At 47.9% G+C, this 12,635-nt stretch overlaps 1 long non-coding RNA gene across 2 annotated transcripts in view; it reads right to left on the bottom strand.

Moving 5' to 3' along the window:
* LOC307183558 overlaps positions 1-12,635 on the bottom strand; it is a 130,378-nt gene that overhangs the window by 58,103 nt on the left and 59,640 nt on the right. For both annotated transcript variants that reach the window (XR_013827522.1, XR_013827523.1), the window contains one exon: positions 5,381-5,474. This is a non-coding gene — a long non-coding RNA (uncharacterized lncRNA). The remainder of the gene's footprint in view (positions 1-5,380; positions 5,475-12,635) is intronic.

The following is a 12,635-nucleotide window of genomic DNA, read 5'->3' as shown; positions in this document are numbered from 1 at the left end:
TAGTAGCTGTCAATTCTGAGTAGGAAGACTTGGATGCCTGTGATATTATTGTTTGTATTTCTTACGTTTTTAGAATGAAAAAGGGGAAAGCTTGCTTGGCCTCTTAGGTCTCAGTTTCCTCATCTCTCAAATAAGGTCACTGATCTAGAATGGTGGGTGGTTATCACAGACCAGTAAAATTTCAGGAAAAAAAATGGGGGATAGGGATGTCCATTTTAAATTTTGCCCACAATGGGTTTTAAGAAAACTGAATTATCTATTCTGACCATGATTTCATAAAAAGAAGGAACATTTTTAACATGAAATTAGTGGGAAGGACACACTCTCAGAATAGAGAGCTGAATAAAATTTTGTTCTCGTTTTCCAATAACTTATTTAGTAAAAGAAACACATACTCATTACAAAACATTTGGAAAATTTATCATGAACAGAATAAACTACTCACCCCTATTTTCACCACCCAGAGAAAAAATTGCTGTCTATATATATATTTATATATATATTATGTTTATCGTGTGTGGTATTTCTAATTTATATATGACTTTTGCTCCTTTTTTCTTATTGTAAAATTAGTACATTAATTGGGATTTGGAAAAAAAGATAAATAGAAGAAAATAGAGATATTAATAAATTAAGCTTTCCATCCATAATTTATTTTTCTCATTTCACCTTGAATCAAAGAAAACTTCTCAGACTGGCATTTGGGAATAATAAGTAGAAGGAATAATAATAACTGATATTTATTGAGCCCTTACTACATACCAAGTCTTGTGCTAAATGCTTTACGGGGCTATCCCACTTAACCCTCACCACAACCCCATGAGCTACATATGTTTACTGCCCCCTTTCGCAGATGTGGAAGCTGAGGTTCAGAAAGGTGAAGTAACTTGCTCAGAGTTACACATCTCCTAGAACCTGATGTCCAGAAAGGTTAAATAACCTATGTCAGTTCCCGCATCACTTCCCGAGCAATTTGCTCTCTCCCCACCCTGGGCCCTGAGAACCAGCGGGTGGCCTGCTCAGAGTTTGAAGTTCAGCCCAAGGTCAGGGGGAAAAGGAGCTCTTGCTCAGGTCCCAGTGGCATATGGTCGGGAGGGTAGTGGCCCTTCTAGGAAAGGCGTTTTTGTGGCTTAGTGATGGGGGTAGAACTTTTTCTTCTCCTCAGCCAAGGCCAAGGCCACAGCTGTCTCATCCTCTCATCCCTCTGAATCAGCCCCCGGGTCCTTGGTCCAGGGTCAGCCCCGCCCAGGAGCCACGCAGCAGCACCCTTCATTCATCTGTCATGTGTTTGCTCGTTCACCTCCTTTGGACCGAAGGCCTGCCACGTGCCAGGTGCTGTGGTGAGTGGAGCAGGTCTGGTGAGGGGTAAGAAGAGATCCCTGCCTTCATGGAGCTCACTCCTGGGGAGAGAGTCTGAAGGTGGCGAGAGAAAGGGTCCCTGGTACCTGCTCTTTGCTCACCTACATGCTCCAAACCAGGCGGATCTGCTAGCAACACGCCCCACTCAGCCCACCAGTGGGCAGATTAGGACAGTGAGTGCCACCCAGCCAACAGGCACAGGTTTGGTGAACCTCACATGATCTTAGCAGGCTTCTTTAGGAAAAAGAGTACAAAATCCAAAATTATAAATACAAAATTAGCACAACACGAATGTTTACTTAGCCCATGAAAAGAAAGCACAGCAAATAGCAAATTGTAAAAACCTATCAGGAGTTCTCTGTTGGTCCAGTGGTTAGGACTCGGTGCTTTCGCTGCCGATTGGCCCGGGTTCAATCCCTGGTCGGGGAAGTAAGATCCCGCAAACAGCAAAGCACGTCCGAAAAATAAAAAACAATTACCAATTCCATAAACATCACAAAATTCAAAGAAATAAAGTAACACTTTATGAATTAACCGTCTGACACAGCTCTCTTATATTTCGTCCTATGTTTTTGGCCACACACCCTTTGATCATTTGTGTGGACACTTTCCAGGGCCCCTTCCAGGGGAAGTGGCAGGGCAAGTGAGGGCCCCTGAAGTTTAAGCTTCATTCGCTTCTCTGTAAATCCACCCCTAGATTTAATTCTTTACCTTACCAAATCCTCAGAACAATCCTGTCTTGTAGGCTCTGTTGTTACCCCATTTCATGGATGGGGCAACAGGTTCAGAGACAGAAGGGTTTGTCCAAGGTCACCGGCTCTCCACTGTGACCTTCACACTACCCTGCCCTGCATACAACTCCTGGGTTTGGTAAATAGTCTCAAATACATCCCCTGCCCAAGGTACCCCCAAGCTGGAAGGCAAAGGCAAGACTTGAAACCCAGAAGAAACGAAGCTCTATCACAAGGCCCCCTTGTCCCTTCCCTCTTTCTATCCGGATCTGATCAAACGTCCACCTCCTGCAGGAAAACTCTCAGGGCTTCATGGGCCCACTCTCTGGCCTCTTCCTCTTTGCATGGTTGAATTAATTTATGTCCCCGCTTTGCTCTTCTTTCCCCATGGAGGGGGCGAGTCAAGGTCCCTCTCTGGGATACAGTTTCCCCAGCTGGAAAATGGTTTCTAAGGTCTCTTTCAACTATAGAAACTCAGGAATTTTTTTTTTTTTTTTTTTGAGAAAGCCTTGGATCCTTCTGGTCCAGTATCAAGGCTGCAGCCCCATCCTATACAATCTCTCACCAAGCCCTTTGCCCTCTCGACCCAACCCCCAGCTATGGCCCTGGCCAAGCTGCCACCCTTTCTCACCTGGATTATGGCAACAGCCTTAGTCTCCATACAGCTGCTTGAGTGATCTCTTAAGAGTAGAATAGGGCTTTCCTGGTGGCACGGTGGTTGAGAGTCCGCCTGCCGATGCAGGGGACACAGGTTCGTACCCCGGTCTGGGAAGATCCCACATGCCGCGGGGTGGCTGGGCCCGTGAGCCATGGCCGCTGAACCTGTGCTCCACAACGGGAGAGGCCACAGCAATGAGAGGCCTGTGTACCGCAAAAAAAAAAAAAAAAAAAAAAGAATAAAGACAAAAATCCCTGCGATGGCTGCCGGGCTCCTGGGCCCCAGGTCATCTCTCTCTGCTGCCCTCCAGCCCCACTGCCATATGGCAAACCCTTTATCACCTCAGGCCTTCGCACATGCTGTTCCCTCTCTCTAAGACACTGTTCCCCCACACTTCCCCAGGCTAACTCCCATGCATCCTTTCCATCTCAGGTGCAATATCTCTTCTTTGGAGAGGACTTCTCTGACTCCTCAGTTTAAATGAAGTCCCTGGGAATAGAAACCGATGTCACCTACTATATGGTAGGCTGAGAAATGGCCACCAAAGAAATCAGGGCCTAATCCCTGGAACTTATGAATATTACCTTAATCGGAAAAAGGGCAACAGCTGCAGATTGATTAAATTAAGGACCTCAAGATGGGGAGATTATTCTGGATTATCGGGGAGGGCCCTAAATGCAATCCAATATATCCTTATAAGAGAGACGCAAAGGGAGACACACATACAAAGAGAAGGTAATACAAAGATGAAGCAGAGAGAGATTTGAAGATGCTGGCCTTGAAGACTGGAGCGATGTGGCTACAAACCACCAGAAGCTGGGAGAAGCAAGGAATGCATTCTCCTCTAGAACCTCCAGGGGCAGTGCAGCCCTGCTAGTATCTTAATTTCAGTCCAGTGATACTGATTTTGGACTTCTGGCCTCCAGAACTGTGAGAGAATAAATGTCAGTTGTTTAAAGCCACCAAGCCTGTGGTCCTCTGTTACAATGACAACAGGAAACTAACAGACCCACTCAGTATCCTGTCTCTCTTTAATTCTTACAGAATTCTTAATTCATTCAGGATGAATAAATTCTTCATTTACCAGCCTCCTTTCCAGCCAGCTGTGCTATGTGACCATATTCTGGCCAATGAGATACAAGCAGAGATTGTGTGGATTTCTGAGAAGGCTCCTTAAAAGGGGATAGAGAACCTAGGTGTGCCCTTTTGCTCTTCCATCCTTCCTGCTTTCTGTCTGGAATACGCACGTGAAGGCTGACACTCCAGTAACCATCTTGGGAACATGAGGTACAACCGAGGCCCCCATCCCTGAACTGCTGAACCAACACCAGCAGCCCCTACCTCCAGACTTCTCATTATGAGAAGAAAATAAACTTACTTGCTGATGCCACTGTCCTCAAGGTCTGGGTTAATAACAGCTGTTCATAATCCCCCCAAAATATCTTTCCTACTATTCCATCTCATTCCACTTTTTTATGGAAATCATCAGAATGTATAATAATACCTTACTTGAGTGTTTAGTTATTTAGTGTCTGCTTCCTCTGCTAAACTATCATTTCCATGAGGGCAGGGCCTGTGTCTGCTTTCTTCATAGCACAGGACCTGGTGCAGAGTAGGTGCTCAATAAATATTTATTGAATGAATGAATGTATAAATGCATGAATGAACAAAGCCTCTCCTAGTGAGGTCCCAGGCTCATTATAAGACAAAGACCACACTTTTCATTTCTCTTATCTCTAGCCCAGCCTTGGGCCCCAAGTGAATGTTCCTGGAATCCTGATTAAATAGAATGGAATACAAAGAAGTGAAAATATCTGGGCTCCAGTCAGCCCTGTGGCTTGGTGACAGTGGGTGCTGAATAAAGGTTTGTTGAGTGACTGGGGAACAGCCTGGCCCTCTGGAGAAGGACAAGGATGTTGGGGGATGGCATTTCAGCTGGGATATGAGGTCCTGAGAGTCCAGTGCCTGCCGAATCTCCAACCAGCCATCAGATTTACAGGGTAGCAGAAGCCAACTCTGAGCTCCATCAGGCTGTGCCTATTTTAAATTCCTGGGAGTCGAGGCTCAGAGTGGGGCAGGGACTTGCCTGAGGTCACCTGGGAAGTTGGCAGAGCCTGGATTAGGCCATGCAGCTCCCAATTCAGCTCTTCCTCCTGTTTGTGTTCTCACCTCTGCACCCTGCTGCCTTCTAGGTGAGGAGACCAAGGGAAAAGGAGGCCTGCACGCCTAGGGCTTCCCAAGGGAACATCAGCTGCAAGCGTTCAACCTTCCCACTTCACAGATGCCATCACTGAGGTGCCGTGAGGCCGCGGGTCCTGCACCAGAGTTTGCAGGGGTTGGAAACTGCGACCAGGTGACCCCAGTGCAGAGCTTTCTCCACAGTCACATCCTGTCTGTTGACCTTGCTATAGGGAATCTCACCTCTCCAAGCCGGGGGCGGATTGTGCGTTCCCACTGGGGTTCTCAAGCTCCAGCCTCCAGGCTGGCAGGTTTAGGACTTACTGTTCACACTTGATCCACCAGTTTAAGGTACCTGAGAAACTTGCTTGGTTGACCATGCCTGTCCTTCATGGGGAGAAGGGAGAAGCTGAAAGTGTCTCAAGGTCTAGTCTAGGGTCACAGAGCAACCAACCTTTGTGGAACCATGTCTCTCTTGGCCAGTGTTCAGCCACCTGCAGTTCAGCAATGATCTCCAGCAGGGCAGGCAGAGGAGTGGACACTCGGCCCTGGAGACAGAAAATGATGCGTGTTAGTGAGTCCAAGGTCAAGGGTGCCTCCTTCCACAAACGCAGCCAGTGCCTTGCACTCACATGGCCGTTCTCAAACTTTTTGGTCTCAAGACCCTCTTTATACTCTTAAAAATTACTGAACCCCAAAGATTTTTGTTTATGGTGGTTATGTCTATCAACGTTTACTGTATCAAAAATAGAAATTGAGACATACAATAAATATTAAATGTTGTAAAAATAATAATAAGCGCTCTAACATAAATCTATATTATGAAAAATAACCATATTCTAGAAAATAATTAGGGTGAAGAGTAGCACTGTTTTACATTTTTCCAAATCTCTTTAATGTCTGGCTTAATAGAGGGCAGCTGGATTCTCACAACTGCATCTGTGTTCAATCTGCTATGAAATAACAGAACACACAGCCTCTGGAAAACTCCACTGTACACTCATGAGAGAAAGAGAGTAAAGAAGGTCTTAGTCTTACAATGAAAACAGTTTTGACCTCATGGATCCTCTGAAAGGGTCTTCAGGGGTCCCTGGACCATACTTTGTGAACCACTGGTCTGCACGCTTGATTTAATCTTCACAACAACGCTATGAGGTGGATCCGGTTGTCATTCCCATTTTATAGAGGCCCAAGGTGAGGCTCAGTGGGGTTGTGAGGCTTGCCCAAAGACACACAGCCAGTGAACAGTACTGTCAGGATTTGAACCCAAGACCATCAATTCTGGGGAACTGTGTCTTTAACAGCAAAACTGTACTCCAGACCCTGGCTGATGGACAGATGTTGTAGGAGGGATGGTATCACGGAGGAGCCAGAGGTTCTGGGATGCCATTAAGTGGGGGAGGGAGATGTAGTGTGGTGGTTACGAGCATGGGCTCAGGAATGGTCTGCCCGGACCCATGTCCTGGCTCTGCCCTGTACATGCTGTGTGACTTGTGGCAAAGCATTCAACTTCTCTGAGCATCAGATACTCCTTCTGTAAAATGTGATAATAGATATTTACATCATAGGGTCATTGGGAAGATTAAATATTAAGTCACATAAACTACTACAGTACTCAATAAATGTTATATATAGCGTATACATCTTTCAGTTGCTATAAATTTGTGAACAAGGCTGTACACACGGTTTCACTGAAGCTGGAGAGATGAAGGCAGGGGCCAGGGGAGTGAGGAGATGGGTGGCCTGGAGCACGAAGGAGAGCCTCGAGACTAGGAAAGTGGTGCTCTCAAGTGCTGGGCACCCCCTGATGCTGACTCCATGGATTTCAGGTGCCCAAGCCAGCAGTGAAATATGCTGAGACATGAGGGCCACCCTTGCCTGCCCCAGGGGACAGGGGCCAAATCTCTTGCTCAGTTCACCATCCTGGCCACTGGGGACTGGGATCAGGCCTCCAGTTTCCAGCCCGGAAAAGCCCCCGTACCACCTGCCTCTCCTGACCTCCTGCAGGGAGTGAAGCCACAAGCTCTAGCTCCCTCTTCTGTCCTCCCGACTCTAGAAAATATTCTAGAACCACATTGCTAAAGGATCCTGAGAGCCATCTTGCCCACCTGCCCCCTTTCCTTTTTTGTAGAGGAAGAACCTGAGTCCCAGGGACGGAAAGGGACCACCCACATCATACAGCAAGTTGGGGACAGAGGGCCCAGGCCGCCTGGTGTCTGACTCAAGTTGTACCGTGATGACATACGCCACCTTCCTTGCTCAGCAGGTACTCAAGACCAATGTGCCTCTGAGGGTGGTGGCTCTGGAGCTCCCCTGCCTGGTGCAAGTCTCAACGTTGCCACTTTCTGGCATGTGACCTCATGCAAGATGCTTAACCTCTCTGTGCCTCAGTGTCTCTATCTATAGAATGGGAATAATAATTTCACCTCCTTCAATTGGGTATGGCGTGGATTAAAGTGAGCTGATTCATGCAAAGCACTTAGGACACTGCCTAGCGTTCAGTACCGGCAGTTAACACTGTGACACCATCACCACCACCATCACCACTATCACCATTGCCATCGTTGAGGTCCCGAACACCATTAGGGGATACGCTGGGGCTGTTCCTTACAGAGTGCCCACCCTGCTTTGTGCAAAGCCCTGGGGAGTGGTGGGTCAAGGCAGAGGTAGGTTCTGGCCTCTGCATAGAAACTGATCCACAGGCTGATTTTAGGCACATTGTCTGCCATGTCTGGGCCTCTGGGTCTCCAGCTGGAACAAAGAGGTCTATTTAAACAAATTTTTTCTAGGTATTGTACCTCCAGCTTCATGACGTTCCCCTGGCAATAATGACCATAGAGACGTGTAAGGCTGCTCCCTGCGGTATCATTTATAAGGTAACAGTAAACACCTGGAAACAATCTTAACGTCCTTCCTCATTGCAGTTTTAAAAATAAGACATTAATAGCCTCAAAGGGAAATAATCCAAATGTCCATCAACAGGAGAAGGGAAACCCAAACTGGCACATCCAAGTGGTGGAACACTCTGCTGCAATGAAAAGCAATGAACTCAGAACACAACAACACAGGTGAATCTCAGTGAGGAAGCCTTGCCCCAAAGATTGCCTGCTGTATAATCCATTCAAATGAAATTCTGGAAAAGGGAAATCTAACTGTAGGGACAGGAACTAGTTTAGTGGTTATCCGGGGCTGGATATGGGGACAAGAGGTTGGTTACAAAGGAGCATGAGGGAATTCTGGGGGTGATAGAAATGTTCTTTTTTTTTTTTTTTGGCTGTACCACGCGGCATGCGGGGTCTTAGTTCCCTGAACCCCCTGCATTGGAAGTGCGGACTCTTAACCACTGGATTGCCACGGAAGTCCCTTTTTTTTTCTTTTTTTTAAAGAAATGTTCTAGATCTTGGTGATGGTATAATTTTTGAAACTCATTGGACTGTACTTTTAAAATGGGTGCATTTTACTGTATGTAAATTATACCACAATAAAGTCAGTTAAAAAATAAATGATGGGGCTTCCCTGGTGGCGCAGTGGTTGAGAGTCCTCCTGCCGATGCAGGGGACACGGGTTCGTGCCCCGGTCTGGAAAGATCCCACGTGCTGCAGAGCGGCTGGGCCCGTGAGCCATGGCCGCTGAGTCTGTGCGACCGGAGCCTGTGCTCCGCAACGGGAGAGGCCACAGCAGTGAGAGGCCCGCTTACTGCCAAAAAACATAAATAAATAAATAAATAATGACTCACACAGACAAGGAAACTTTGAATTTGTCAAAAGGAGTGGGCTACATCTTTGGCACCAATATGGGAAGATGTCCATGTTGTGTTGTCAAATGAAAAATAAACGCAGTTATGTAGCAATGCAGGTGACACTGACGGTTACTGAGAGCTCTCTGGGGGCTGGGCCCAGGCTGCACGCCTCAAGCGCACTACTTTGTGTAATATTGACGACATCCATGCAAGGTTTTATAGATGAGAAGAAAACTGAGGTTCACAGAGATGAAGTAACACGTATGAAGCCAAGAAGCCACACGGTTGGAACCTACTGTGACTCCAATCCTATAAATAATTGTCAAGGTTAGTCTGTGTGTACAAAAAAATCTGGAGAGACAACCCCAAACAGGGCCCGGGGATTATGTGTAGGAAACACATTCATAGGCACTTTCGATTTCAATACCACCTACTTCTGTTCTGCTAAATTTGTTGTAACATGCCTAAACCTTTCTAATCAAGAGAAAGCAATATAGATTTTTTTCTTAATTACTAAAAAAAGTCCTCATCCTGTATCTCACCTGGGCGTCCCATCCTCTCTGCTCCCTCCTCCAGACGGGCCACATGCCTGCCCAGAGCCCCAGGCCCCACTGATAAAGCCAGGGCCCACCAAGCGAGCCCATATCAGGCCCGAGCAGCCCCTACAGTCCCACCCATCTGGTGCAGCCAGGGAGGGTGGGCCCAGACCCAGGAATCAGCAGCCTCCAGGGCCCTGGAGATAACAAGAGCTGCGAGGGGTGGGTGATGAGAACCATTGGGGCCTGGGTCTGCAGCAGGGAGGTGGGGTGTGAGCCAGGGATGTTGATGGACCTCTCCCCACTGGACAGACAAGGCTGATAAGACCCAGAGAAGGTGTGACCAGCCTGGTCTATGTTTGTGGACCTGACTTGGTCTGCTGTGTGGCCCTAGATACATATCATCCCCTCTCTGAGCCTCGAGTTTCCTTGGGATTCTTTGGTTCCAAGCTGGTCCTCTTTTAGGAAGTAATCTGGGCCCTGAAAACATCCTTGAAAGCCCCCAATGTATGGGCCACATCAGGATGGACACAATGCCCTTGGGCCCCCAGGATCAACTCTGAGAGATAAGTGGAAGCCCAAAGGCCACGTGACCCTGAGCCCATGTGCATGTGCCTGCCTGGTCATGCCCACGTCTGCAGGCCCCAAGGACAAGCCTGGTCACCCCGGGCCAGGCCAAGGCTTGTTTACATTTCCAAAGGTCAGATGCTGCCTTCCAGGGAGGGGCTCAGCTGGTGAGAGTATGCAGCTGTGTGCCCAGGACACAGATAACGTGTGCCCCGGGGAGGGGGGGCAGCCCCAGGAGAGGGTGGAGGAGAATGACACTCAGCTCGCCCTCCCTGGGAGAGCCCCTGCCAGCTCTGCTGCTGGTCCAGGAGCACCCTCATGGCCACTGAGCTCGGTGTTCCTGAGGCTAGGACCGCCCTGTACTGCCCACCACCCCATCTATGCCACGGGGTGCATCCACCTCCCTGAGCCTCAGTTTCCTCATCTGTAAAATGGGGGAATCACTGCTCTTAGCTGACAGGGTGCGGAGAGGAAGGAGGAAGCTGAGGCATGATGCTGTCAGGGGAGGAGCGGGGACTTGGCACAGAAGTCTCATTTGAGCAATAGCCCCATGTTCTGGAAGCCCCCCCTCTACTGTAAGGAGGCTGAAGAGATTGTCCCTCTGAGAGTCTCGAAATCACAGGGTGGGGCCGACAAGTCCTGCCTGTCCCCTTTCTCCCTTGAGGTATTTTCCAGCTGTTCTCAAATCCTACCTCCTCCCCTCCCTGCTGCCCTATGGTGTCAACAAAAGGCTAGGGGCTTCTAGTCTGGTTGTGATGGGACTTGTACATTGAAAACTAAAAAGTGGCATCTTGTCAATGTGCCCTGTGCACACACAGGGGGTGTCCACTCAGCTGGAGCCTCTGCCTGGGAGGGGACTGAAGCCCTTTTCTTCTCTTATCTCTCCCCGCCAGGACACTCTTGGTCACCCAACCTCTGACCACTCACCTGCAAGGAAGGGGGAAGCTGAAGGGAGCTGCGCCTGTTACCAAAATCATTAGCAAAAGTTTCTTATTTTAAACTGGCAGAAGCATGAACACTGATCACCCCAAGGTTGGCATTCACATTCTCTGCAGGCAGGAACGAAACAGGCACAGCCTGCCTGTGGGTAATTAGCGTCTCTACCCACACACAGCCACATACACAACTCACAACCCAGGGTCATACTCCTGGGAATCGGCGGGACACAAATTCCACCACAGAGGCATCTGTTCACAGATGTTTGCGGAAGCTTTTTTTCTTTTTTGGTAGGAGCATAACAATACTGGAAGATTTCAAAGGACTATCCACGGAGGGTTGATTACCTAGACATTTTGTGATCCAGCCACACTATGGAATACAGTACAGATGTCAGAAGGCTCGGGACTCCCTTGGAAATGTTTCCAAGATTCATTGTTTTTCACGGGTGAAAAAGGACGTTGAAGAATAATATGTATGAACAGAATTCTGAAAACACACACATAAACAAAACTATTCTCTCCTTCTTGATAAAGGTATACTGGCATGGGAAAGTTCTGGCGGGAGTCACACCAAATGACTAACTTAATTCTTGCCATTTTCTAGCTGTGTGACCTTGGGAAGTGACTTAACTCTGCCTCAGTTTCCTACTTAGTAAGTTAGTAATAACAGACCTCATAGGGCGGTGACGAGCATTAATACAACTAATTATTGTAAATCATTTGGCACATAACAAGCATTCCATACATAGTTAGGGAAATAAGGTAGGAGTCAATTTTCAGCTAAACAAATTTGTTTTCAGGAATCAAATTTTCACATAAGCTTTAAGTGGTGGATGCTCGTCTGCCTGTCTTTGCTGCCACCTGGTGGTCACAAGTGAGAAAGCATCCATTGGAATGCTTGCCTTCTCTCTTCCTCCCTTTCATTCAAGTCACAATTTACCCAGGGTCTACAAAGCGGCAGGAACACACGAGTCCTGTGCCTTGGAGTGTGGCTGGAGTCAATGGTCCCAGGCCTCTATAAGCCTCAGTTTTCTCATCTCAAGAAGGTTGGTAATAACAACTTACCTTATGTGTTTGTGCGGATAAAATGCAATAATGCATGTAAGGTATTTAACACTGGCCCTGACACCAAAGAAAGTTCTAGAAATGGTAATTATTGGTATTTACGCCCATTATCTTATTTAGGAAAGCAGTATTTTAAAAAATTAACTTATTTATTTGTGGCTGCGTTGGGTCTTCGTTGCTGCGCGTGGGCTTTCTCTAGTTGCGACGAGCGGGGGCTACTCTTCTTTGTGGTACTTGGGCTTCTCATTGTGGTGGCTTCTCTTGTTGCGGAGCGTGGGCTCTAGGCACACGGGCTTCAGTAGCTGCGGCACGTGAGCTCAGTAGTTGTGGCTCTCGGGCTCTAGACAGCAGGCTCAGTAGCTGTGGCGCACGGGGCTTAGTTGCTCCGCAGCATGTGGGATCTTCCCAGACTAGGGTTCGAACCTGTGTCCCCTGCCTTGGAAGGCGGATTCTTAACCACTGCACCACCAGGGAAGTCCCAGGAAAGCAGTATTATACCCATTTCATGTCTGAGGATCTTGAAGCTTAGAGGAGTCAAAGTAACTTGCCCAAAGCTGTTTAGCTAAGCAAGAAAGGGCTGAGTTAGAATCCAGGTCTGTCCTGGGGCTGCCTCACCACCCTTAAGATACCACCTTACATGCTTATCTGAGAAGAGGTTGTAAGGACCTGTTTTTACCACCAGAGGCACCTGAAGTTTGGACCCCACAGGTCAGGAACATTAAAAAAATACTCAGCTGTATTGGTTATCTATTGCTTCATCAGGAAGCGCCCTAAAACCCATTTGCCCCTACATGCCCCAATTGCCTCACGCTAGTCCGGGGCCTGCAGCCGGGCTGTAATAATCTCAAGGCTCCACTGGTGAGC

Source organism: Stenella coeruleoalba, assembly GCF_951394435.1.
Source record: "Stenella coeruleoalba genome assembly, chromosome: 3".
Classification (NCBI taxonomy): Eukaryota; Metazoa; Chordata; class Mammalia; order Artiodactyla; family Delphinidae; genus Stenella; species Stenella coeruleoalba.
This window is presented reverse-complemented; position numbering and strand designations above follow the sequence as displayed.